The sequence below is a fragment of the Peromyscus maniculatus genome, chromosome 1, assembly GCF_049852395.1.
Source record: "Peromyscus maniculatus bairdii isolate BWxNUB_F1_BW_parent chromosome 1, HU_Pman_BW_mat_3.1, whole genome shotgun sequence".
Lineage (NCBI taxonomy): Eukaryota > Metazoa > Chordata > Mammalia > Rodentia > Cricetidae > Peromyscus > Peromyscus maniculatus.
In genome coordinates, this window is record NC_134852.1 from 55,877,304 (window position 1) to 55,901,359 (window position 24,056).

The 24,056-nt window shown below is 39.3% G+C and overlaps 1 long non-coding RNA gene and 1 pseudogene across 2 annotated transcripts in view; both read right to left on the reverse strand.

Moving 5' to 3' along the window:
* The window catches only part of LOC121829192 (uncharacterized), a 31,226-nt gene that overhangs the window by 5,511 nt on the left and 1,659 nt on the right, over window positions 1-24,056 (reverse strand). The gene's annotated exons all lie outside the window — the stretch shown is intronic.
* Window positions 6,231-14,714, reverse strand: LOC143271185 (protein FAM8A1 pseudogene; annotated as a pseudogene). Its single transcript, XR_013048410.1, has 2 exons — window positions 14,656-14,714; window positions 6,231-10,217 (listed from the first exon to the last, which is right to left on the reverse strand). The product of XR_013048410.1 is annotated as a protein FAM8A1 pseudogene (transcript).

Here is a 24,056-nt window from a genome sequence, read left to right on the forward strand (position 1 = left end):
CTTCATGTTAGTAAGTAAAGGTGACAGTTACCCACTTGGTTTCATTTACTGTTTAGCAGTTGTTATGTGTCATGCAAAGTCTTTTCACTTATCTCATTAAAAATAATGACATGAAATAGCAAATTATAGTTGTTCATGTGTTTAGTGTCTATACTGCTGGTATCGCTTAATAACAGGTGTATGAAAAACATATACTGCAGTTGGAATAATAACAAAACATCAATCTCCTTTAACACAAACTGCCAGCTATATGAAAATGAAGTAAAATTTATGTTGATTTTGACCATCTTTTGTGCATGTAAGAAATCTTCAGTAATCCACATATATTTCTAGGTAATCGTTTACATATTCTTTTCTTCAGTACAATAAATAACACCAAAATGTAATGTGTTTTTCCAGCCAACAAAACCATTTGTTTTGTAAGTCATTTGCTATTTGTTTTGATTTAATAAATTTTATTCCAATGCTCCCTCATGCTTTTAAACAAGTAAGTCCCCACGTAGGTGTTTATTTCAAATACTTAGTAATATATGTATGTTTGCTAGCTAGTTTCTTTTCTCCACTGGAAACAAGAGTATTCTTCTCTTATTGATGAATCTATTTCTTTCATTCAGAACAATACACTACCTAAGATGTAAAGGATGTGCAGATGCATAAGGCCAAGGACTCACTTTTCCAAGCCTACCCTTGGGTTCATGTGTCTCCTCAGGTACTGGTGAGCACAGCAGCAGTGGGAGCTCCTCCCGGCCCTTCTACAGATAGAATTCTGAGTGGCTTCTATGACACCTGTCCTGTTGATAAATGCCTTTGACATTTCCTCCTTTGGATGGCCACCTGGACCCACCAAAACAATGGGACATTATTGCTCTTGTGTTTTATGTTATTTGACAAAAGTGAAGATATCTGAAAATTCCTAGCAGGGTCACAAACCTGATGATTTGGATTAATCAGGAAGGATATTGTCCTGAGAAGTTGTACTGACATGAAAGTCTTTCAACAGAGATTGAGCTCTTCCTCAGAGAAGCAGAGAACTGAGCTCCTGATGGACACATTGAAATAGTGAGCTTCCCTGTTGTGAGGGCCAGTGGATGCTCTCCTCTGAACTTCTTCCTTTTACCATGCTATGTTGATCTAATTTTTTTAAAAGTGTTTCTGTGACTCAATACAATTCAAATCTTATTTAAAATGAAAGAATTCCTAGTGATATTTCTTTTTTTTTTTTTTTTTTTTTTTCGAGACAGGGTTTCTCTGTGTAGCTTTGCGCCTTTCCTGGAACTCACTTGGTAGCCCAGGCTGGCCTCGAACTCACAGAGATCCGCCTGGCTCTGCCTCCCGAGTGCTGGGATTAAAGGCGTGCGCCACCACCGCCCGGCTCCTAGTGATATTTCTAGCAACTTGAACTACCACATAATATTCAGATGATTGAGAACACATGTCTCTAGAATGAAAATTTCAATCTCTTGTACTTAAACACAAAATAATTTTCCAGAAGGGCAAATGAAGAAAAGATAGTTCACAGGAAAAAATCACATTTTCCAGAGCCTCAAAAAGTTGTGATTACTAATCAATTTTTAATTGATTAGCAATTCAATTTAATTCTTTGCAAATTTTCTGTGGGAAACATTTTATTTTTCCATTGCTTTGGAAAATCTGGTGCATATAGATTCAGAGCTGTTCTTACAGAACTATGCTGTTATTTCATACCCTTTCTTTAAAGTAATGGCTCTGTGATTATTTTCCTAGGGAATTTATTCTGTTATTCCTAGAAGGAAGGGATAATGGCAGGCCTAGGACACCATCTAATTCAAGCCAAGCTGGATGAGCCAATGTACTTACTGAGAATATGGCAGGACCTTGGTGACCTGGATAGCAACATTAGGGAAAGGCCACTCCAGTATGGTTGCAACTCATGGAATATGCATTACTACTATCAGGTCCCAAAGAAATTCAAGACAAATGGCTAACTGTGGTGCCCAATCAATCTACCAAGATGCACACCAGCAGCCAGGCTCTCTGAGAATCACAAGTACCTGTTGCAGAGTCCTGGCTCCTCTCAGCATTTCCCACCCCTGTCCTCTGTCCCTACTCTAAACCTCTCCAGCCCTGAACTTCGCTTCCCTTCCTCCAGCTTCTGGTTCCTACAAAAAAACCTCCCATTTCAGCCACATTTTCTCTTTGTTCTCTTGGTTCTTCTCTCTCTCTTGGCCCCTGTTCTTGGCTCCTGGTCCCCTCTCTTTGCTCCCTTGCTCTTCTCTTCCTCTCTCACTCTCCCAGTCTCCCTCTCCTCTCATGACCACATTCAGTCTATTACTTTCCCTCCCTGCTCTAGACTCTTCCAGATGCCTCTGGGTGTACTCTCCTTCATATCTACAATAAAAACATTCTCAACCACACCTTGGAGCAGTCACATCCTCATTTCACTCAACTGCACTCCCCTTGTTCAGCGTGCAGACAACTCCACTGAAGAGTCTTCCTTCCTTTAGTGGTAACATTTGTAAAACTGCAGGCAGGCTCCTCACAAGTCTTTTGCATTTTGTGAGTCTCACAAAAGCCCCCTGAGTCTCAGAGAGAGAAAAACAATTGCACAGCAATGACATTCTCTCACGATGTAAAGGACAAATGTCCCACTCTCATAGCCTAAGGTCATCACAGGACACTCTGTCTTTTTTATAACAATGAGAGTTTCAAAATCAGCTGTGTAGGTTCTTAGAAATCAGAGAGACACCTCACATTTGAGGTCAGGAACAGGGAAGTGGGTCATAGTTCAACATTCTGAGGTAGGAAGCTCCAGCCTCACTACAAATTTACGCAGATTTTTCATTTGGTTTACACATCTTAGTCTTCCTAGGTATGGTGTCATTTAAGTCATAGACTTTGGAGCTTAGAAGTTGATAAAAATAGAGATGAAGGAGCATGGAATATTAAACAGGCACATAGTATAATCCTATTTGAGTTTTAGTAAAATGCCTAGGTGACCTTATGAAATACTGATCAGAAGTAGATACATGACTATCAGATAAAGCAGTTCACACAGAATAATCCCATCCAGACATGAACTAGGAAAAGGCGATGGGAAGTGGAGATCACTGATGAAAAAAATGGGACAAATATCAGAATACACAAGCTAAATCTAAGAAATAATGGGCTAAATACCCATGAAAGCAGTGCTTAAGACAGTGTATGACTTCATGGATCAGCACACTGCTTAGAGGAGGAATCAGTTAAAGATGGAGCACAGGACACATAGCTAGTAATATGTAACGCATGCGTGCATATCTGTAATGTATACTTGTGCAATGTGTATAATATGCACATGTAGGATTGTGAACAAGAATCATATTAGGATAGGTAGCTCGTGTCAACATCAGCAATAGTTATTGATATTCATATCTAGCTCTGATAATAGATACTATGCAAAGAACAGGATTCGTTGTGTTCTAGTTTCATTTCTGTTGCGATGAAATACTGGACAAGACCAACTTTAGAGGTAAAAGGGGTTCCAGGTTCTCGTCTGTCACTTCAGGTAAGGCCCAGTAGAAACTCAGGAGTCAGTGTCAGCACACACACAATCAAGGGCACTGGAAACACAGGCACCCATGCTGCCTGCTTGTTGTTCTTGGTTGTTTTCTTCACTCTTAGTTCAGGGCCCGTTGTAGAGAATGGTGAAATACAGAGTCAGTTAGATCAACTAATAATCAAGATAATCCCCATTGACGGGTCCACAGGATAATCTGCTCTAGACAATTTCTCAGTACGCTTTCACAAGTTAACTTTTAAAATTATCACACTCAGCTTTACTGCTGCTGTTGTTTGAGACAGGGCTTTACCATGTAGACCAGACAGTCCTCAAGTGTTAGATTATGTGTATGAGCCATCCTAAGTGGCTCAATTATTATGATTGTCGTTATTATTGTTGTTATTATTATTAAATTACTTGAGTGCTGATATGAAATATGATTAAATGAGTTCTACCTACCTTTCCAGTTTTTACTTCAACCACTCTGTCCACAGCTACTCTGAAAGTCAGAGGGGGTTTTGATCATCTCTTACAACTTCCCTTTCCAGCACCCTCAGAATCTTAGTGTAGTCATGGTGGGAAAAGTCACTACAGATTTTACTTTCACTAGGAACTCATGCTTGCTGCTGACGGTGCCCTTACTGCCAATTAAACTCAGTTTGGCTGTGTGGATGCATACATTCCCAGGCACCATTGCCACACAAGTTCCTTGGGTGAGTGTTCAGGTCAGTTCTTTGGATATGAATTGAACAATTCAGTATATCACTTTTCTGTATTCACACAAAGTGCTTATTGAGTCAGACCATGCTAGTGAACTGCAATGATGCCCACATTTCACATACTGGAAGACTGTCAACACACAACCCTGAAGGCAGAATCTTATTTGAGAAAATTTCAGTTAAGCATTGGTGTTTTTAATTGCCCTACAACAGGATTCCTACTGGTTTACCAGACTTCCTACTATGACGGTACAACCAGAGCTCCAAGTTGTGTCAGAAAAGTTTAAAATGTTACCTTTTCCCAGGTGATCTTAACAGTGGGAGATCTGAGTGGTTACCATGGCAACAGAAGTGACAGAAGCTAAAGGAACTGACAGCCTCCACTGAAGACTGTAGAGGACTAGCTCTCTTAACAGAAGTGAAGAGAAACTGTCCCCAAGCACAAATTCACTCTCCTTACCTTTGGACTCAGGGCTTTGACTTCAGCAACTATTCAGATCTGCTGTGAAAAACACAAATTCCTGCCCTAGGAGAACCAGTCCATGCTGACTTTCTCTGTGGAAGATGTTATTTCTTCTTGGGCTGTCCCTCTCCCCACCAGGAAATGAAGTGGGGTTTTAGTCCTTCACACCTTACATGGCAGGGGTCATGTACATGTTTCTCACCCAACATACAAACTCCCAGTCCAATTGTGGTGTTGCACACCTATCATCCAGGCACCCAGGATGTGGAGTAAAGAGGATCAAAGCTCTATCTAGTTCACCCTTGGCTATGAAAGGACCAAGCAGATGCCATAACAGGCTGCTCAGTCTTCTCTCAGAGAAGCAAGCAGTTTCTGGGAGGGCCATGAACAAAAGACATAGTCCTTGCAGTAGCTCCCTTTCTGCACGTACTCTGACTGTTCAAGGTTCAACTAGTTGTTTACTGTCTGGGACCCCTCACCAACGTAGACCTACGTGCATGGGTCAATGTGAACATGCTAGGCCAGCCTGCCCCTATGGCAGCTCAAGAACAAAGCCCAGGACTTGTCCTGGACTGCCCCCAAAATGATAATTGTAACCCCCAACCAGCAAATTCAAAAGTTACACACCCTCACCAATTAAAAGAGAACAGAGACCTTCAAAAATAAAAATAAACTAATCTGAGTTGCAACCATGCCAAACCCCCAACCCCCCGCCCAACTGCCCTGAAGGGCTTGTGGTTTTTGCCTTTAAAAAGATAGCCTCACAAAGAAAGAGCAACTCCTCTCTGCCTCACTGTATTGGGTGTAGGAAAGAGTTCCCTGCCTAGGCTTGTATCTACAGAATAAACCTTGCTGTTGCATTCTGGACATCCTCGGTCTTCAGTGCTCTCTTTGGAGTCATGATCTGGGCATAACAGCCACACAGCTAGCTTGAGAATAACTTGGGCTAATTAGACCCTGTCTCAAAACTCAATAAAGCAGTTAACCAATGAATTAATAAAAATCATAAAAATAAAAACCCTTACCCTGAATCAATGCCTGTCTCACCCACTGCTGCTCTCAGAGGTCAGAAGCTCTCACATTCACAAGCAGTTTGAAATAAAAGGGGACAAAATTTGAATCTAATGTTTCGCAGGAATTTGGCATAAGGAATTCAGATGTGTGTAGTAAGTATTTTTGGATCCCTGAAAGTGGTTTCCTCCACTGGTGAAATAAGCCAGCCAGATCAAGCTGAATTAAAAGTCTAGGGCTTTCTGAGAAGGGCGTTACAAGAATATCTCTGCTGTTGTGGAGAGAGGAAAATAGAAATGAGTGAAGGAAAAGTAATGAGATACAGAACCTACTGGGCCCCATCCCTGCACAAGTGCACACTGATGTTCCTCTGTCTTTGTAAGATTACAAAAGCACTCTTTTCCCACATTCCTATCTGCAATCTGTTGACTAAACTGTGTGCACACCCACTCCTTAAGTGTGTGGGCACAGCATCATTATTTATTGATTGATCTCACTTTTTTTTTTTGTTTTTTGATAACACTGTTGACATTTATTGAGACAAAAATACAAACTGGTGACATACAAATATTAAAAATAGAATGAGTTTTATTTATAGGCGGGTCATTAGATACTGTTTGCAGGGCAAGCCCTACTATAGTGAACTACAAGGAAATCTGCATATACCAGCTGAAATGAGAAACTTCACCCAGGCATGAGTAAGAACTTTGATCTTTGGTTATGTGAATGGAAGGTTGCAAGGAGCTGAAAGAGTACTTGTCAAGAGTTTAGGAATACTGTTAATTTAGGCACTGTCCTCAAAGAAACAGTGAGAAACTTTAATTGCCTCATCCTCCAAGTAACAAATGTAAAACTTTTAAGATCCAACTAGGATGTCTTCTTGGAGATTAGAAGGTGAATGCTTTGTAGGGAGAATTAAGCCAGTGCTAGGGAAGGAGTTGGGCTATGCTTTAGAATACTGTCAAATTATGGTCCTAGAGAATGCTTAGTAAAGTAAGGCCCGCCATTGCACTGTTACCTACCTAGATAGTAGATAGAAGGTAGACTATCCTACTCACAAGATCTAGCCACTCCAGAACACTTTCAGCGATGGGTACCAAGACTTTCTCACTGCCTAAATCTCTTTCCAGTTGTTAAGACTGAATGCAGCAATGAGACTCCAGTCCAGCTCAGGGTACGCACATTCATTTAAGAGCATCTTCATTTCTGACTTCAATTTTGCCCTTTTAGGGTACAGCTTCAGCATGAGACACAGGAAATCAGTATTTCTGTAGTTGAATATACTCATGTTCTGTGAAGGAAACTCCATTTTACAACCCTATGAGGAAAAAAAATGTGCCAGGTTCCCTTTTCTCTTTATTTCAACTGTTGTTTTTTTTTTTTCGAGACAGGGTTTCTCTGTGTTGCCTTGGCAGTCCTGGAACTTACTTTGTAGACTAGGCTGGCCTTGAACTCACCGAGATCCACCTGCCTCTGCCTCCCAAGTGCTGGGATTAAGGGCGTGCACCACAGTGCCTGGCTTATTTCAACTCTTGAGATTTCTTTTTTTATTGTAGAGGCAAAGCAATACTTTTATATTACAGTCTGTATGGCACAACTTGAATCCACAGCTGGATCTAAATGACTTGTCCATAGCAAATTGCAATATTTAAACTATAACGAATTGGACTAGTTTATTTTACTGTATAAATAAAAATATCCTCAGTGAAAAGTACAGTAATCTTTGGGTAGAAATAATAATCAAGCACTCCAGAGCTGCATGGGTGAAGTACATTTCAACTTGAATTCCCTTATCAGTGGCAAAAGTAGTGTCCATACCAACTTCTTGATTTGTAGTGTAAGAGTTTGAAGAGCCGTAAAATCTTGCCAGAGCCACAAGCAAGTGCTCTACATACTGCTCTTGACAAGTAATAGGGGTTCTGTGAAGTTGGATTTAATTTAAATAAAATTATTTTGAAAAACGGTTTTTGAACTCTTACAATAAGCTATTAGATTCTTAAAGTGTCTATAGACATTAAATGCATTTTCACAGTTTTAAATGTCAAAAGTCCACTGAAAATGGATGCAGTAATAACACATGGATTATTCTTGCTATTTAAAACCCAGGAACAAAGATTGATTTCTTATACAATACAATTTAGTGTTTCTTGGGAAAATCATATACAATGAGTAAGAAAGAAATAAAGTTTAAACTATAAGCAGTGTGGGTACATTTCAGTACAGCTAGCTAACTGGGACACAACAAAAGCACACAGACATAAACCTGATAATGTTGCATCAACAGAGCAAAGTACAATGACCATACACAAAAGTTTGCTTTAACATTTCCTCCCAAATTTCATCTCTAGCAGGCCCAAAATGAGCTTAGAGAAGCTAGAATAATGTCCGGAGATGACACTCTGCCTTGCTTTAGAGAGAACAATTCATTATGGGAAAATTGCTAATATTTCACAGGCTACTAGTATTTAGAGTTATTCACAAAATACTAAAGACTTAATACCTTGATGTTTTGACAGTCACGGAACTGTATAGAATATACTGCCTTAGGAATTTGCTTGTACAGAAATAGAATCTACAGGTACATTCATAACACTGGAGAGCACACACTGGGAATGTTTGGATGTTTCCCCCACATATTTATAGTTGATTTTTAGGGCACATGAATTCTAAGCTGAATTTACATTGAAAGTTAACATTCCCATCCCCACCCTACCCCCACAGAAGGCAATCACTAACTTACCTTTTTTTTTTTAAAGTATCAATGATATGACTCAATACATTTTCATCATCATGAAAATTCTTGCCTCCAAATACATAAGTAGTAAGAAGTTGCAGAATTCCACCACTACTGCAGTGAATTCTAGAACATCCTGCAAGCATGAGGTGAGGGGACTGATAGGCCTTCCTCACTAGCCCTTTTCTCCAACACTTGCCATGGAGCCAGCCAGTGGTTTGTTGAGTTGATGCTTTCTCAATGCCCACATAAAGAAACTTCCTTAAGAGTAGCTGTGGGAGTTAGGTGTTTATAAAACACAACTGGACATTTTTCAATTACTCTAGGATAAGCCAAAATGGAGAATTTAAAGGTGAAAATGCTTCCAGCAAATTTTGTTTATCTTAAATGTTAAAGTATATATTTTTCTATATTGATTGAAATCATTTGTTTTGTTGTCCTACAAATATTTAACACTTGAATTTAATAAGTTTTCCTTCTGGAAAGGTTCTTGACATTTAAGTACAGTCAACACTTTCAGAACAGTCTCCTGCATCACACCGTAGTGACTGCTCTAATTTTTAAAACATCAATTAATGTAGCCTAGAGATACTGATGGCCTTGATACATAATTTAGTCTTGTCATCATTATTCCAAAAAGTGGAATTCAGGGCTCTGGGGCATCATCTGACCCCATTTCTTTTTACTACAATGGTTCCTGCTACAATGTCATAGGCTGTTCGATTATGCTGAAAAAACAGCAGTGTGATGAAAGCAGGGAAAAAAGAAGCAATAGAAAAATTCTTGATCAAAGCTCGTATGGTGGACGTTGTGATGCTAACATTTGAGGAAGGAATCACTAAAACCCGACTTGGAGCAATGAGTACCGATGTATCACATGTCACAACTCGAAGACCTAGCAGGAACTTTCCTGGTGTAGCTCCCCCTGCTCCCCAAATGCAAATTATCTCATAGAAACAAACTAACAACCTGTATATAAGTGCCACAATCATCATTTTCTGCAAGTCTTCCATGGATGTGTCTTCATCGATTTCTTCTATTATGTAGTGCATGGCAAACTTAGAGATGTCCTTTATCCCACTGAGATGCATGATGCTCAAGACAATGGTTGCTTTTATAAAGAAGAGAATAAAGAAATCCACCATCTCTGCCATAAATCTGTGCGCCAAGGATGGAATGACATACTCTCTGCCCGCCTGCCGCCCGGCGTCGCTCGCCGTCCGGGCGGGGGCCGCAGAGCCGACGACCCTGGTCACGGGGGCCGCCCGGCCGGATGCCTGCACGTGCGGGGCCCGGGGTGTCAGGCCCGCGACGGCGGTCGGGGTGGCGGCGCCAGTGGCCGCCCCCGGTCCGGGTCCGGGTCCCGGCCCGGGCCCCGGGGCGCTCAGGAAGTAGAAGGGATTGTAGTAGGCGAGCTGCGGCGGCGGGGGCGGCGGCGGCGGGGGCGGGGCCGGGGCGGCGGGCTGCAGGGCGGCGGGCTGCGGGCTGCAGTAGGCGGGGAGGGCGGCCAGGCCGCTGTGCCAGGTGAGGTAGCCGCAGTAGGACTGCCAGAGCCATTCGTGCACCTGCCGCGAGTACTCGCGCGCGCTCAGACGCCCCGGCCCGTCCGACGCCTCGCAGCCCCCCGGCTCCTGCGGCCCCGCGGTCCCCTCCCGGCGCTTCCGGAGCTCCGGCGGCGGCGGCGGCTCCGGCTCCGAGGCGGCCGGGGCGGCGGGCGCGAGGGCCGGGGGCCGGGGGGCGGCCGCGGAGGTTGATCTCACTTTTATGATGATTCTATCTTATACATTGATCTATAAAATCACATTTGAGGATTTTAAATTTTCTGATGTAGGATATTTCAATATATAATTTTTCTTGGATTAGTTTTGGTGAATATTTGTCCTATATCGATAGCTAATTCATCCACATTCCTAAAAAGAGAATCTTTCCTTCACTGCACGAAAACATCCCATATTAATAGAATGGTGCGTCCCTTGAGAGTGACATTATTCCTGGTATTTTGAATTTCTCACTCATTGTGTCAAGGGCATGGATATGCTACACTTACAATGATCTTCACAACTGATTGTCAGGGACCAACACACTCTTTAGCTTTGGTATATTATCTACATGTTGCCCTTTGATATTATGTATAAATGTCTCAGTCTTTAATAACTATGAAATCTGATCTCTATTTGAGATTCTAAGTTACTTAAAGTTCACCTGAGGGCTATTGGTCTGATTTTAAAATTCGGTTTTCCATTCTGTAAGTAATTCACCCCTCCATTCATCGACCTCTTCTTCTTCTTCTTCTTCTTCTTCTTCTTCTTCTTCTTCTTCTTCTTCTTCTTCTTCTTCTTCTTCTTCTTCTTCTTCTTTTTTGTTGTTTTTCAGGACAGGGTTTCTTGTTTTCTTGTTCAGTTTTGGTGCTTGCCCTGGATCTCACTTTGTAGACCAGGCTGGCCTCGAACTCACAGAGATCCGCCTGGCTCTGCCTCCTGAGTGCTGGGATTAAAGGTGTACACCACCACCGCCCAGCTCTGTTCTATATTCTTTTTCTCATTTTTCTCTTTTCGGTGTAGCCGCTCTATTTTCTACACATTTCTCAAGTGCACAAAAATAAATGAACCAATTTGTGAATATACTTTGCATAGCTATTGTTTTGCTCATATCAAATAAATTTCTTCTGAAGAGATCTTGTGTAAACCATCTTACTAATTTTTTATTGTTTTGTTTTTGAAGCAGCTTCACCATCCATAACTTTAATTTCTGGCATTCTTTCCCTTTTCTCTGCTTCCAGAGTAGACCTGGTACTGAGGGGCATTCACACTTCACATTGCTTCTTACCTATGTGCACTTTACAATGGGCCAGAGTCTCTGTGACTTCAGTCAGGTGTGTTGTGTTCTTTTGTTTCACTTTGATAGGGGGGTTTTGTTCTTGAATTTGCTTGAAAGAGGGTTATTTTCCTTAAGTTCAACTCTGCTGAGAGGAGAGTGTATCATAAGAAAGTTTAGTTTACTCACTAGCTCTGCAAAAACCTGCTGAAATGATCATGTTTCCTTAAAGCAACAGTCTAAATTGCATGAGTTAATGTGAGGACAAGCTGTGTTTCTGTCCTTGAAAGAAAATTTTTCTAATGATGTTGATTTATTCTTTATATCAGTATGTTTCACTTTTCAAATTTTTATAAAGCAATTTATAGTTATATGCATATTTGAGAATATTTATTTTCAAATCTCACTTCTCCAGGTATTGGGGTCAAGTGTCTTATACCATGAGATTTTGGAAATTTTCCACAATTAATATTTTGTGAAATATTTATATTAATTTTTATTAAAATATTTTAGAATCATTCCATTACATCATCTGGTTTTCTTTGAGAGTAGATTTTATGCAATTACCTTCAAATAACATAAAAAGATTCAGTTTTTTACTTTATCTCATGACTTCTTTGTAAAATTCTACATATAGAAAACTGCATTTAAATGAACAATGATTTTTATAATGTCCATTTATTTATTATCTTATTTCATTTTATTTAATGATTCTGTATTATTTCTGGCCTCTGTCACTGTTGAAATATACATATCCACTGGTAGTTCCTTGTTTGTGTGGTTTTTTTTCTTTTCTGTGTACTCTCAAGGTTTTTATTTTCTTTCTGCTTTTGTACTTGTACTATTACATGGAAATGTTCTGTCTGTAGGCCAGCTGCATTTGCTTATCTTTCTGAATCTCTGCATTAAGGCCCTCTATTAATTTTAGAAAACTGGAAGATTCAGATTTATACTTAGCTTTTCTCCTTTATTTTTCTTTTTCCTATGAAACCTCAATTGCATGTGTATTAACATGCTGGAATAACTCAACTATCTCTTGGAATATTGTATTCTGAACTTCAATATAAACTTGCCACACATGCCATATTATATTCTCCACTTTCCTTTTAAAATTAGTAATCTTTTGCTTCTTGTATGTTTTTTAATTTTTCAAAAAATTAGTAGGCATCTAAATTTTGACTGCTTTAACACAGAATCTTTACAAACTTGGATATTTTTTTTCCTTCTCCCTAGCCCTATAATAACAGGCATCTCTTATTCAAAGTCTTCAAAATCAGCTGTTCAGTTTCCCAAAGTATTTGTAAAGATTCTTGGTTCATGACTGAGGCTGAATGGTTGACCTGTGTTTCTACATTTCCCTTTGCCATGAGAGAATGATAATTAATTCTTCTGTTTATCAATTGCAGCTAATTTCTCAGTGTTGTGAACAAGTCAGTTTCAAACTATAGAACCTGAGGCTATAGAAATGCACGTCACCACCTTCCTATGTTGTTAGACACATTGCTGGGTTTTCTTCCTCTCCTCAGATGACTGTTTGGAGAAGCCCGTTCCTCTCCACACAGAATCAGTGCTAGTCAGGTGATGGGCAGGCACTGTTGTTCACCTTCAATGCACCTCAAACAAGTTATTCTTCTGTGTTGACTCAGCTTAGCTTTGTGGCTTTTGGGGTACTTCAGTTGCTTTGAGAAAAGACTTTAGAACTGATCCTACTTTACTAGTTGTTCATGCATACTTTCTCCTGCTATGTAAAACTTCAAGTTTCTGCTTATGGTTTGTAGTAATCTGTAGATTTAAAAAAAAAACTAGATCTGGCTTCTTCCTGCCTTTATAGACACATGATAATTCTGATTCTTTTTTCTGATTAGGAGTGTTTTCTATTAATGTAGCTTCACATTAATAGATGTTGATATACATATATTATACATAATAATGGCAGTGGTATATTTCCACTACTTTCACTTCTTGTGTGGATTATTTTAGGCTCTAATAGAAAGCCTTGACCATTTATTGCTAATCCTATTTAAAATACCAGGAGTGCAACTCCAAGTTTTATTCTATCTCCAGAGAGTAATGAAAGAATGTTTTATTCTCTGATGTAACTTAAGATTTCTACTTAGCTTCTCAGTCTCTCAAGAACCACTTCTTTTTCCTTAGTTGAAAGAATAGTTAAGTAGGAAAAGTGTTTCCACGCCTGAGCATTTTGAGTGGCTTCAAGTCTGCCTGGAAACAACAGCCAAATAAATCTTTGTATCCTCTTATGTCCTCAAACATAATTTTTACTTCTTTCAAGCATGAACAGCTCTTCTTAGTGTGCAGATTGTTATGTTGATTCCAAGTCTATTATCATGCACTTATAAATAACCTTGATTCAATTTAATTCTGTGGATACATAATTACTGCACCTTAATGGCCTGCTAATTCTAAAACACTGGAACACATTTCATTTTAATGACCATTTATTTCTGGTATCAAAATTTATATAACAATTAGCAAAGGATGGGCAGTTATTGATAATAATATTTGACCTGTTAATATGAGACTAAAAAAACATGCATAACAAACATTGTTTAAGAGAGAATAATAAATATCTTTGATTAAAACCTTCCTGAGTAAACTGTGTACAATAGCCCATGTCTGTATTTCCAGCCACTAGCCAGGCTACAGACAGAGTATCACAACTACAAGGCCAGCCTGGGTAGCATAACTAGACTGCCTGTCTAAAGCATTAACATACAAGAAAACCAAGAATATAGCTCAGTGGTTCAGTGCCTGCACCATATACATAAGAACTTGGAGATGATCCCCATCCACAAGAAACTGGTCATATAACTGATTCCCACTCAACAGTAGAACAAGCAAGCACTGGAGACACACACACTCGGAGTATTGAAAGAATAAGTCTAAGGCAGAGGATGAGACACCGGGGTTGCCAAATTACCTCAATCTGAGAGAGGACTGGGGAGGGTGGAATCATGGGTGCTAGAAGACAGTGCCAATAAAGACTGGGAGACAGTGATCTGGAAATGAGATCATTCCAGCTGTGTGTATAAAGGACTCACAATAGAAGGAATGAAAAGCATTACCAGTTTGAGAAAGCAAGGGGCAAGAGTATACTCAGTTAAACCTGAGCTTGAGTCATGTCAGCAGAGAGAAATCCAGATCTCAGAGTGTGATTGAAGCTATTAGGTATAGAGTAGCCACAAATCTGACTTCAAATCAAATCAAGAAACAAAAATAGAAAGATTAAAACACATGGTTGGGAGATCCTATTTTTTTCTAAGCATACATAATATGTCAGATTCTTTTCTTGGAAGTATTTTCTATATTAGTCCTCTTGTCCTTTGTTTGCTTGTTTTGATAGTGTCTCGCTTTGTAGCCCATGACAGCCTAAACTCACAATTCTCCTGCTTCAGCCTTATCAGTGCTAGAATTACTGGCATCTGCCACGATGCCCATGGGATCACATTTATACTAAAACAACAAGAAGTGTGATGGAAGGCACTTGGAGGTCATTTGGGAAACCCTAGGTTTCACTGTGGTTCGAAAGTAGGCCTAACAGTTGATTCCTTCCTGTGTCCCACCAGTCCCAAAGACATGATACCTTGACTCTGGGTTCCTTTTGAGTGAGCCCAGAGGTCTAGTAAAAGTAAATAAAGAAGAATAGGTCTTGAAAGCTGCCAGTAAAGACCACAAGAGAGGTCATGGTCTTTATGAGTGTCTTTTAGTGAGATAATGTGCAATGTTATGTCTGTCATGAAACATTTCATTGATTTAATTACAGTTAATACATACTGAGCAGTAACTGTCAGTCTACAAAGTAATCAAAGAACATTTCTTACATTGCACTAAAATGTAAGAAATGCTAAACATTGAAATAAGTTGAATAGTGTGATTCCAAAAGTATAGTCAAATAATGTCTTGTAAAAAACTACACAGGAATGAAATATGCCATAGCCATCTCCAGTCATTATTACTGAATTATTGTATTTATCTTCACTAGAGTGTATGGGCTTTGCCTGGTGTTTCTAAGCAACTGTGATTTGTAATTCACACCTTCCTCACTACAGCCTCAGAAATCATAAAATGGTCTACTACTGACCAACAGAAGGCTTTACCGATTATAACATTCTGGTGCATAATGTAGCTATAATAAAGATACTTTCTCAATAGATCATGTTTGCTGATTTCACAACTTGTTTCTCTCTGGTCCTTTACTGGATACTTTCCAAAGACTCACCCACCCAGTGCATTCATCAGCTGACTAGCTTTGTTTGTTTGTTTGTTTGTTTGAGACAGGGTTTCTCTGTTTAGTTTTGGTGCCTGTCCTAGATCTTGCTCTGTAGACCAGGCTGGCCTCATACTCACAGATATCCACCTGGCTCTACCTCCCAAGTGCTGGGATTAAAGGAGTGTGCCACCACCACCCAGCAGAACATGTATTTTCTATAGTCTACCTATACCATCATTTTCAGGGAACCATGTAGTTGGCTTGGCCTAGCTACCTTGAGAGGCATCCATCATAGGTTTTTCAGGTTAGAGTCCGTGGCTCTTGGGGCACAATGTGACTTCCAGATCCTGTGGGACTGATGCATTCCCTCAGGCAGTGAAGCATTCACTTGGTGTTTCTCTGTATGTTCCCTTAGTGGTCAAGGAAACACTAAGGCTTCACAGGACAATTGGTCTTAGACAGTAATCTTCTGTACCCTATATGACTTGCAAACTTCACTGTATCCTGGCAGCCACAATTGTATTGATCCTGGCAATTGCCATTACATTCTGTTTCTGATAAAGGTATAAAAAGTCTGGTTTCTCTCAAAAAATTGTCACAGCCTCAGCTTTACTGTGGTCTCTCCAACCTGGCCTGATTTCATTCCTTGAGGCTATATCCAAGTGATCTTGGCTCAGTAAGTAAGTGCAGGCTCTTACACTCATTATGTTTTATTTAAAATATATTTAATCGAAGTAAAAATATATTTATATTTATATATAATAAAATGCAGAGATGGCTCAATCATCAAGATTATTTACTACTCTTGCAGAGGACTTAGTTTTGCTTCCTAGCATTCCTTTTGAGTGCTAGAAAAATACATTAATCTCAAGGGGTCTGATATTTCTAAAGTAGGTTATCTAAAGTTGGCTGGTCTCCACCATGCTTGGGAGGGGTTGTCTAAAGTAAGTTAGTCCCTAGCATTCTTGGGAGGGGTTGTATAAAGTAAACTAGTCTCTAACATGCTTGGGAGGGCTTATCTTGATTAGCTTAACAAAGGTGGGAAGACCCACCTGTAATGTGGGCAGCACCATTCATGGGATGGTGTCCTTGGGCAGCACCATTCATGGATCCTTGGAAAATAAAACATGGACACTGAGCTGAAAAATTTATCTCTTTCTACTACTTGATTATGGAGGAACGTGACCAACTTCTACCTTATACCCTCCCTGTCACCATGACTTCCCTGCTGGAACCTTTCTCTGAGAGCCAAAATAATCTCTACTTTCTTTAATTTACTTTTAGTTGGATATTTTCTTACAGTGATGAGGAATGCAACTCTTACATATCTATTTTCTAAGTGTAATTCACTGACAGTAAAATGATCTTATCAAGAGTTATCTTCATCATTTCCCTTCAAAACTCTGTATATCATAAAGGATAACACTGGAATTCCACAAAGATTACATTTCAGTTCCTCTACCCCCTATCCACCAGGTCTGAGTGAGTAACGTTCTATTTTCTATGTAAATAAATGAGGCTCTTTTCACTTCACCCTCTATGCATTCTGTTTTTATGACTGACTGATTTTAAGACCCTGAGAAGGTTTCATTCATATTATCCTGTGCCAGAACTGCTTCCCTTGTCAGAATTGGGTACTATTTCTTCACATCCAGCAACCAAATATGTTCATGAAAGAGTATCTGCTAAAAACCTCCTGAATTAGTTTCACTTTGTGTTGGTCAGTTGTTTGGCATGGTAATTCACACTCTTATTGGCCATAAAACCCCTGCAGAATTCATTAAACACCATTACTACTGCCTCATGGGCATCTTCAATCCGTCTACACCATTTCTAGACTTAGAATGTCCTTCAGTTCATTTGTATAAGCTCTCCTTTCTCACAGCCTCCTTCAATGCATCCTTTGATCTTTGCTCCATAGCAGCCTCAATCTCTATTCTTCTGTCTTTGTTTGAGCTGTTAAGGAAATGGAAAGCTGTGGGGCTAAACACAGCTTTTGTCTTACTTAGAAAAAAACCCTTCCAAATCATGTCTTTCTAGTAGGCATCTATTTATCCATCTATTAGTTCCCTTTTCTGTGTTCCATAGATTATAAGAGAATTTATACTTTAACCTCATCAGTACCTAAACAAACAAGACTTACTTTTAAACACATACTAACTACATAGCATTAACTATAGATACACAGGTTTTTAATAGTTTTCCTCATAGAACTTGATATTATACAATGTTATAATATGGAATTATATTCTCCCAAAAACATATGCTAAAGCATTTTACTGTGGAACCCTTTCCTTCAGGCATGCCATGCTTATTGGAATCTTGAAATCACAACAGTTGAGTTAACCCATACAACACCATCAAAGACCAGACCTATTAGCAAGGAATATACCATGAACTTCCAGCCTCTCCCTTTCTCCACCCCATTTTCATGTATCTTACTATATGAAAGTGGTCATGAGAGAGACAATAGAATATGGAGAAGGTTGACAGTTGACTGGGGACTCATTCCAATGATGCAGCTGCCAAGTACTCTAGTGGGATTTCTGGTGAAGCACCCATTTTTCAACCATTTTTTCCTGTAAAGAACACCTCACCCAGAAAGATTCTAGGAACTAGAGAAGTTGGGGAGACCAACCCAGAGTCATCTGAGCAGAATTCATAGGGGTTGACAGAGATTGATGTGACAATCACCAATCACAGACCCTATATGGGTCTGAACTAGGTCCTTTGCATATACATTATTGTTTTATAGCTTGGTGTTCTTGTCGTGCCCCTAACAGTGAAAGCGGGGAGCTTATCTCTGGTGTTTTTGTCTGCTCTTGGGACCCTTTTCCTCCTGCTGGGTCACCTCAATCAGCCTTGATATGAGTGTTTGTGCCTACCCTTGTTGTAATTTGTTATGCCATCTTCAGTTGCTATCCCTGAGAATCCTGTATTTCTTTCTTTTTTTTTTGAGAAAAACAGAAGAGGAGTGGATCTGGGCAGAGGGAGGTAAAGGAGCTTGGAGAAGTGGAGAAAAGGGAAACCGAGGTCAGGATGTGACATATGTAAAAAATAAAAATAAAAAATAGAATATTGCCTCATCCATGCTCTGCAAGAAACCCCTCAGCCATTCTCTGTAAATAACGCCTCTGTAAAGCACCCCCACAGACTCACTGCTTCACCAAGTTGAACTTGCCTAGAATTGTTTCTTAAATGTATCCTCGATGCCTTATTTTGGAAGAAAACATTTTTGTTCACATCTCCCTGATAAATTCAAATAAAATCCTCTTTCACAGTACTCAAATACTAGAAAGTGGGGCTTTTGTCAAGATAATCTGGTCATGAGGCTGGAGCCCTCATGAGAAGGTCATACCCCAATAAGAAAACATCGTAATCCCTCCCGTTCCCCTGTTTCTGAGAAGGCAAAAGAAAACTGCATAGCTCGCCGGGCACTATGTCTGCGGGTAACTTGATTTTAGACTTCAAAAACCTCCAGAAACCTGGAGAAATAAGTGTTTGCTCTCAAGTCACCCAGGCTATGGGTTTTTCTCACCACAGCCTGTGCATGCAAGGCAGTAGAGGTGAACAGTGCTGAAGGCAGTGGGCAGAACAAAAACAGCATCAAAGTCAGGGATACAAATCAGACCTTCTGCATGTGTAACAGTCATCAACTAGACCCTGTGTGCACTTCTACCCATTCTGGGTTTAAGTTCATTTCATGTTCTGCATTGATTGTCTGTAGGGTTTCCATACTACTGAGTTCATTTTTTTCTAATTTTCTTTCTTCTCAGCTTGTAATTATTATCATCTGTCCTTTGTTTCAGCATTTCCAAATTGGAGAAATATTACATAATGCATGTTCTCTCAGTTTTATTTTTCATATTTATAAGCTTATTTTTTTGTTTTGTTCCTAAATGCTTACTAATCCCTGCTTTGGTAATTTGATGATGCTTAATTGACAATTTCAGTTTTATATTTATATTCTTATTTTGTGGCACATTTATATATAACTTCTGCTTATGACAAGTTATATATGAATTTGTTATCATTTTCTGTTAGTATATGGAAACTTTCCCATTAAAACATACATTGAGATTATTATTATTATGAATACATATATGCATCTCTCCTTTATTCTTTAGCTTTTCTTATTTTTTTTTAAAAACTTCCAATGTCTGTCTGGTGAGTTAAGAGAAAATTCAAAGTCTTGCCCTTTACAACAAACTGTATACCAAAGTGCTTGTTGTCTTCCTTTAATTGCCTGTTGGGTTGAAGGGGTGAGCTGGGCTAATTGAGGTTGTAGTTTCCTCTGCTCAGCACACAATGAATCAGACTTATTGGAAAGCAATCAATTAAAAAAAAAAAACCCACAGGCTTCATGGAGGGTTTTATGTTTGACTGACCAAAACTGCTTTTGTTTTCGTGTGAGGTTTGAGGCTAAGATCAGAATGAGAGCCCATGTTCACTGATCAGTTCTTCCCCCTGGAATACTTTGTTTCCAGTTGGGAGGTCATTCTGTTGGATCCACAGCACAACCGCAGAGCTATTGTCCAATAACCATGTTGAGTCTTGTTTTTTCAGAATATTTTATACTTGTGTGGTATTTATTTGAGACAGGAAGTTGTGGTAAGGATGGACTAGAATCAGACATGCATTGTCTAGAGTAATCTAAACAAACATTAGTGTTGCTTGAGAAAGTGTTTATAGGAGCAAACTCTGTATGTCAGTGACTCTAAACTTCTGTTCAAAACCAATCCTCACTCTCATCAAAAAGGCACTCATTTCATGCTTATTCAACCATGTTTACATGGTTACAGTAGGACAGAAATAGAACATTAAACTAGAGATTGTAGTCTCAAAACCAGTAGCAGGGCATAGTGATGTGCAACTTTAACCCTAGCAGTCTGAAGGCAGAGTCAAGAGGATCTCAGTAGCTAGAGGCCAGCTTGATCTACACAGTCATCTCCAGGAAATCCATAAATGCAGAGACATTGTCTCTAGTCCCATCACCCCCTTGAAAGTACTCATTTTGATATGCTTTAAGGGGAAGGCTTTGCTCTCCCTTGCTTGATTGTTGCTCATCTATTAGAAACTACAGCTCTTCAGTGGTCAGAACACCTTTAAAGTACAATGTATTAACTCTAAATTGTAAAATTCTGATAGATATCTGGTATGTCTGAAAGGTAAAACTCACAAACATCAACTGTCTATGTACAAACTTTCATAGACAACATAGAACCCTGAGAAGGGAATGAGATGATTTAAAATAAATTCTTTTATTATTCTTATTTATCTTTATAGGTTTTATCCCTGTTGGGGAATATTATTTTAAGGTGTGCTACTTTTGTTTATGTTGCATTTGTTTAACTCTGTGAAGCTGTGTTACTTTGACTAGATAAAATATCTGATGATCTGATAAAGAACTGAACAGACAAAGGCAAGGCGGGAGAAAGTATAGGCGGGGCTAGCAGGCAGAGAGACTATATAGAAGGAGAAATCTGGGAAGGAGAGAAAAGAAGTAGCCAGAGAAGGAGGAGGACTCCAGCAGCCAGCTGGATGACACAGCAAGCCACAGAGTAAGAGTAAGATTTACAGAAGTAAGAGAATGGGAAAAGTCCAGAGGCAAAAAGTAGATAGGCTAAGTTAAGGGAAGCTGGCAAGAAACAAGCTAAGCTAAGGCTAAACATTTATAAGTAATAATAAGCCTCTGTGTGTGATTTATTTGGGAGCTGGGTGGCAGGTCCCCCCAAAACAGCCAAAAAGCAAAAAAATGAAACATCTCTTTTCTTCTCCTCCCTCAAACTCATCCAATGTTTACTTACCTTGCTCCTACTCAAATTCATAACCACATTTTCTTTATATTCTTTTTAAAATGTATTGAGTTTTCCCTTTTCTTATACACTGATTCTTTTCTCATGCAATATAATCTGAATACAATTTCTCCTCCCTCTACGTGTTCCAGTTACTTCCTGCCTTCTCTCTCACCTAGATCCATTCCCATTCTGTCTCTCTTTAGAAAAGAACAGGCTTCTAGGAGATATCAAAAAACATAACAAAATAAAATATAATAAGATGAAAAAAATCATACTGAAGTTGGATAGTCAAAGCCAACAGGAAAATAAAAGAGAAGGCACAAGAATCAGAGACCCATTCATTTTCACATTCATGAATTCCATAAAGTACAAAACGAAAGCTATAGTGTATATACAGAAGACCTGGTGCATGTAGGCCCTGTGCTATGGTGACATTTTATTTGTATTAAAATGTTATTTGTTAGTTAATAAATAAAGTTGCCCGGGGGTCAGAGCTATTAGCAAGCCATGGGAAAGCAGGGCAGTGGTGGCGTATGCTTGTAATCCCAGCACTTGGTAGGCAGAGCTAGGTAAGTCTCTGTGTGTTCAGGGATACAGCCAGTATTGGATACACATGCCTTTAATCTCAATACCAATCATAGAAAACCTGGAGGTCTATACAGACAGGCCGTGACAAGGAGGTCATGTGGTTGGGTTTACAACCAATGAGAAGGCAGAACAAAAACTCTATATAAAGACTTTAACACAGGAAGTAGCTCTGGTTCGGAGAGGTAGGACCACTGCAGGAGGAAGGGTAAGGTTTTAGCTCTTAGCTCTGACCTCTTGGCTTTCTACTTTGCTTTGGTTCTGTGTTTCTTATTTAATAAGATGGTTGGTTACATCTACACCGTGCTTTCTTGCTTCAGACTCTGTGAGTTCATACAAGATTTTCTCAGTTGTTTTAGAGGGCCTTGTTTTCTTGGTGTTCTCCATACCCTCTGTTACCCCTGTTCCTTCTGATTCCTCTCTTGTGGGGTTCCCTGAATTCTGAGGTGGGTAAAGTTGATGAAGACATCTAATTTAAAGCTGTGTGTTCCAATATGTGTGTGTGTGTGTGTGTGTGTGTGTGTGTGTGTGTGTGTGTGTGTGTGTAATGTCTGACTGCGGGGTCTCTGCATCTGTTTCCATCTGCTTCTCTGATGATGACTGAATAAGGCACCGATCTAGGAGTATAGTAAAATATCATTAGGTGTCATTTTAGTCATTTTATTGTTACTTTTTTTTTAAGAGAAATAACATTTGGTTCTTTCTTAGTTCTCTGAGCTATCTAGTCTGTTTCTTGGTCACAAGCAATGTCTGGTATGGGTGCTCTCTCACAGAGTGGGCTTTAAGTCAAATCAGACATCAGTTGGTTACTCTCACAGAGTTTGCTCCACCATTGCCCTAGTATATTTTACCAGCATGTATATGTATATCCTTGTAGATCAAAGATTTGGTGGTTAGGTTGTTTCTCTTTTGGTAGCCTACAGAGTATGGTTCCATGTCAAAGACACTAGAACATGAGGGTGAGCAGATTCTATGTAGCCACCAGCTCAACCTCTTCATGTGTAGGCATTGTCTTCAGCAATGGGACCTTGCTATCAGTTTGTGGAGGGCAACTTATTATCTTGGCAACAGCCTAGGTTTAAAATAAGTTCTTTTAAAAAAATCAATGACTAAAAAAATAAAAAATAAAAAATAAGAAAAAATAAATAAAAAAATTAATGATTAGAGCTGAAGAGATGGATTCAAAATAAGACTCAAGAGAGTCAAAGATGGATTCAAAATTTAAAATTACTCGCTGCTTCTGAAGGTTACTTGTGTTTGATTCACAGCACCCACATGAAAGGTAACAACAAGTTGCCAGGGATTTGACAACCTATTCTGGACTCAGAGGCCACCATGCATGCTTGTGGTACACAGATAAACATGTAAGAAATCACTAATACACAGAAAATAATCCATAACTACCTGACATCAGGTTAACATAAAGTATTATAAAGAACAACATTTTCTATGTATAGTAAATGCTTGCTGAACCAAGAGGCAATTTTAGTGGCTAGCCTGCTGCTTGCTAATAATCTCCAATCTGAAGGTCTGGTAAACTGTGTCACACAGCAAAGCAATGTCTTCTTGGAGACAGGCTGTCCATGTGATTGACACATGCTGTGAGAACAGAATGTCTCCCATGGGATCTCAACAAGTCTGGGCATCTTTAAAAATAGTACCAGGAGTACTTGAAATCTTGGCACAGTTATACAATCAAATGGGAAATCAAGAAAATGAATGGAATGGTGAAAGAGATGGTGATTTGCAAGAGATTTGAACTCTCTTAAATTGAAGTTTTCCCTCAAACATATCTAGTTTAAGTAGAAAGGTATTGTTCTAAAGATGTACACAACATTCAGAAAGAAATGGAAATAAAATCCAGTTGTATATGAAATAAAGACAGTAGAAATATGGATAGAGAAGGATAAAAATAATCAAATAGTTAGAAATTCAGTCAAATGAAGTGTGAAGAGTTGTGACTGGCACAAGAATCTCACAATCATGATACTGGACAGGGGCTTATCTTGTTCAAGAGCTTACTTAATTCTAGATGTTTATAAGAAAAACTACACTCCTGGAATAGTGATAAGAAGGCTCTACTTGAAGCCAGGTATGATGGGCCACTCCTTTAATTCCAGCACTCAGAGACAGGTAGATCTCTGTGAGTGTGAAACCAGCCTGGTCTACAAAAGGAGGAGGAGGACG